Genomic DNA, 4,879 nt, shown 5'->3' on the forward strand with positions numbered 1-4,879 from the left:
GTGAGCATGAAGCCCAGGAATTTTCCAGCTTCTACCGCGAAGGTGCACTTTGTGGGGTTAAGTCGCATGCCATGCTTTCTTATGGTGTCGAACACTTTAGTGAGGTCGGACAACAACAATTCCTCACTTTGTGTTTTTACCAGCATGTCATCTACATAAACCTCCATTAGCTTTCCGATATGGTCGGCAAAGATTTTGTTCATCAGTCTTTGGTAGGTAACCCTTGTGTTCTTGAGTCCGAAGGGCATGACTATGTAGCAGTAATTTGCCTTTGGAGTTAGGAACGAGGTCTTTTCTTGGTCGGGTAGATACATCAGAATTTGGTTGTATCCCGAGTAAGCATCCATGAAGGAGAAGTACTGATAGCCTGATGAAGCATCGACTAGTGTGTCGATGTACGGGAGTGGGTATGGATCTTTTGGGCAGGCTTTGTTGAGGTCGGTGTAATCAGTACACATCCGCCACTTCCCATTTGACTTTTTTACCAACACCACATTGGCTAGCCATAGTGGGTATTCTACCTCCCTTATGAATCCTGCCTCCAGTAAGGCATGTACCTGCTCCTCTACAGCTTGCGACCTCTCTGGGCCGAGCTTCCTTCATTTTTTGCTGTACTGGCCGAGACCCTGGGTATACGGCTAACTTGTGACACATTAGTCCGGGATCAATACCAGGCATGTCAGTGGCCTTCTATGCAAAGAGGTCAGAGTTATCTTTTAGGAGCTTTATTAGCAGTTCTTTTAAGTCTTCTCTCAGATTTGCTCCTATACTTGTTATTTTGTCTGGAGCATCTCCAATTTGAACTTCTTAGGTGTCACCTTCTGGCTGAGGGTGGACTTCTTCGCGAGCTGGAATTCCCCCGAGTTCTATAGTATTGGTTTCTTTACCTCTGGGGTCGCCTTTAATGTTTAGACTTTCGTTGTAACAGCGTCGTGCGAGTTTTTTGTCTCTCTTTATGGTAGCGATCCCTTTCGGAGTGGGGAACTTTATGCATAGGTGTGGAGTGGAGACCACCGCGGCGAGCTGGTTCAGCATTGTCCGACCTATCAGAGCGTTGTAGGCTGAGCTCACGTTGACTACAATATAGTCTATGCGCAACATCTTGGACCGAGTTCCTTTCCCAAAGGTTGTATGCAGGGAGATGTATCCTAGTGGTTGAATCGGGGTGTCTCCGAGTCCGAACAAGCTATTCGGATACGCTCTGAGCTCTTTATCTTGTAGGCCGAGCTTGTCGAAGGCGGATTTGAACAAGATGTCCGTGGAGCTTCCCTGGTCGATTAATGTTCGGTGGAGGTTGGTGTTGGCAAGTATTATGGTGATGATCATGGGGTCAACATGCCCTGGGATGATGCCCGTGGCATCTTCTTGAGTGAAGGTGATATTGGGGAGGTCGACCGACCTGTCTCCTCCTCCAACATGGTACACTTCCTTAAGGTGTCTCTTTCGTGACGACTTAGAGATCCCCCTCCTGCGAATCCTCCATTGATCCTTTGAATATACCTCTCAGGGGTGTGATGGGACGTTCAGCTCGTCCGACCTCTTCATCCCTTCTTCTTTTCTTTGGTTCATCTATTTTATTGGCCAGGAACCTGTCTAATCTTCCTTCCTAGGCTAACTTTTCTATGACGTTCTTTAGGTCGTAGCAGTCGTTGGTAGGGTGCCCGTAGACTCGGTGGTATTCACAATACTCTGTCCGACTTCCTCCTCTTTTATGTTTAATCGGATGAGGGGGCGGGATCTTTTCAGTGTTGTATATTTCTCTGAATACATCCACAAGGGACACTCTGAGTGGAGTGTAGTTGTGGTATTTTCTAGGTTTTTCAGTAGGCTGATCTTCTTTTTTCCTGGACTCTTTATCCTTGTCCCGAGGTAGGTAGGAGAATCCGGATTTTGAGATTTTTCCTAATCGAGAGTTATCCTCCATATTAATATACTTTTCTGCCCTTTCTTGTACTTCGTTCAAAGATGTTGGATGCTTTTTTGATATGGAGTGGCTAAAGGGCCGTTCTCTTAGGCCATTGATGAGACCCATGATGGCTGCCTCTGTAGGCAAACTTTGTATATCCAGACATGATTTGTTGAATCTTTCCATGTAGCTGCGGAGGCTCTCCCGATCTCCTTGCTTAATCCCTAAGAGGCTTGGGGCATGTTTGGCTTTGTCTTTCTAGATGAAGAATCTGGCTAGGAACTTTTTGGCGAGATCATCGAAGCTTGCTATTGATCTTGGCGGTAAACTATCGAACCATTTTATTGCCGTCTTAGTCAAAGTAGTTGGGAAAGCTTTACAACGGATTGCATCTGAGGCATCCGTAAGATACACCCGACTTCTAAAATTGCTGAGATGATGGCTTGGATCAGATGTACCGTCATAAAGAGTCATGTCGGAGGCTTTAAAATCCTTCGGGACTTTTAGCCTTCATGATTTCTTTTTTGAACGGATCTTGGTCCTTGTGGGAGTTATCTTCATGACTGGAACGAGTAGTTTTTGTTTCGAGATCAGCTTGGAGCTTGAGGAGCTTGTCCTCCATTTCTCGATGCCGTCTTGTTTCTCTCCAAAGGTCTCGCTCGGCCTCCTACTGCCGGTCGGCTTCTTGTTCCAGCTGTTTAAGGCAATGCTGTTGTTCTTAGATAGCTTCCAAGATTTTCGTGTTTGGGGGTTGTTTATCCCCTTGTTTTGAGGTGCATCTTTTAGTGTGGCTTCTATGTTCTTATGTGGCATTTTGTCCTCCAAGACAGAGTTGTGATCATTTTCTAGGTTATCCTCCATGATAATGGGATGACTTCCAGGTTCCCCGGCAACGGCGCCAATGTTCCGAGGGTTACCTGAAACTGAAGATCGATCTCGAACGAGATCTGTTGTGGTGGCTGGAGCTGCCGTATCCGACTTGTTGAGTCTTGGGATGTTGCTAATCCTTGATCACCGGAGGGGGGTGGTACCTGCAAGAGACTCCGATGCTTAAGTTAGCATGGGCTTTGAGCAGGTATTTTGTGTAGAATCAGAGTATGAGTTATACTTGGGTGCTCCAGTAAATTTATAGTAGTGGGGAGTGATCTTCCTTGAGATAAGTTTGTTATCTTATCTTATCTTTTTATGGAGGCGATCTTTATCTTTTAGTCCACCGCCTTTTGGTGAGCGGGGATCCTTTGCTTTGGGCCTTATAGCGATTTGGCCGAGCTCTTTGTGAAGAGGTCGGTAATGGACTAACCTTTCAAGAGGTCGGTAATGGATCAACCTTTCAAGAGGTCGGTAATGGACCAACCTTTCAAGAGGTCGGTCGTTCTGATCTTCGTCCAACCCAGATCGCATAACTCGACCCAGGGTATGAACAAGTATGTACCCAATTCCCAAATATAGAAATACAAAATAAAAACACCCCTTTCTCTCAACCAATGCCCCAAGTTTTCCCACATTTGAATGACACCCACACTAGCCTAAGCTAATCAAAGATCCAAATTAAGGACATTTATTGTTTTTCGCTTCAAGGCTTGTAATGTGCTAAAATTAAGAACAAAGTGGATTAATCGTAGGCTCAAAGTTGGCTAACAAAGGTTGATAAAAGGTAGGCTATTTGGGTAAGTGAGCTAAATGAAACAATGGCCTCAATCATATAAATGCATGAATACACAAAATAATGGACTTAAAGAATCAAACAAATCAAAGATTACAATCATAGAAAGAGAATAATGCACACAAGAAGGAGGATAAGTGGTTATAAGATGTAACCACGCAATTGGCTCAAGTATCGCTTGCTTGTGTTCTTGGCTCTAAAACCATGTTCCAAAATAAATTTTTTCAAGCAAGTTCAACAATTTTTTTTTCAAATTGGTAGGGTGCACTAAAAACAGTTTCTTGGAAAGGAAATCATTACCCTAACCAAGTAGATCTAACAAGAAAGAAGTCGTAAAATATGTATAAATTCTAACTAACATGCAACCTATCATGCAATGCAATAACTAATCTAACAAAGACAAAAATTGAAAAATTGGTGTTGAAAAAGGAAATTGTTACCCATGGAGATCGGTCGGACGACCTCTCCACACTTAAAGATTGCATCGTCCTCGATGCTTGCAAAGAGGAGTAAGGTGGACGGGTTGCTACAATTGATGAGTGTCTTCAAAGGGTTGTGCGGCAAAGGGAGGGACGTGCTTGGTCAAAAGGAAAATTCATAAATCTTTGAAACTAACACATGGGAAAAGGAAGTTCTGCAAGAAAAGAAAGCTACATGTACAACCTAATGCATCCAGAATACTTCCAAGAAAATGAAAAACCAATCGTCCTTATCTACAATTCATATATTTACCATCAAGCCACCCTTCACAAACCACCCTAGCCGTTCATTTTTCACTCATGGGCACTATAAAGAACCACTTGGGGAACGAGTCCCACACCACCAATCATCCTTCATACACTTTTTCCTTCATCATAGCAAGAAACAATGAAGATTCTGGGATTCTGGAAAAAGCTCATAAGAAAAGACAAAGGAAGCACAAGTGGTCAAAAAGAGGCAGGAAGCAAGAAGAAGCAGGATCCCAAGAATTAAGAAGAACCAAGCAATAAACAAGAGGTGGTCTCGTTCCTTAATAATCAAATGATAATTGGTGAATTGTCTTTATGAACGTGTTTTCATCATAAGTCATTTAAGTGTTAGGTGGAGTCTTTTTTTTTTTATGAGTCGTTTTTTTTAGTATGTGTGTTTGTTAAGTGCTTTGAATAAAGTGAATGCCTAGATGTTTGGATATAACTTCACCTTCTTAAACAAGTGCGTGCCATGCCTGTTCTGTTTCCAAAAAAATAAAAGAAAAGTTTGAACAAAAGTAACTTGGCTAAATTAGTGACAAATCAAGTAGAATTAAGTGGTGGTATGCATGCTTGATTGTT

The sequence above is a fragment of the Arachis ipaensis genome, chromosome B09, assembly GCF_000816755.2.
Source record: "Arachis ipaensis cultivar K30076 chromosome B09, Araip1.1, whole genome shotgun sequence".
In the NCBI taxonomy this organism is placed as follows: domain Eukaryota; kingdom Viridiplantae; phylum Streptophyta; class Magnoliopsida; order Fabales; family Fabaceae; genus Arachis; species Arachis ipaensis.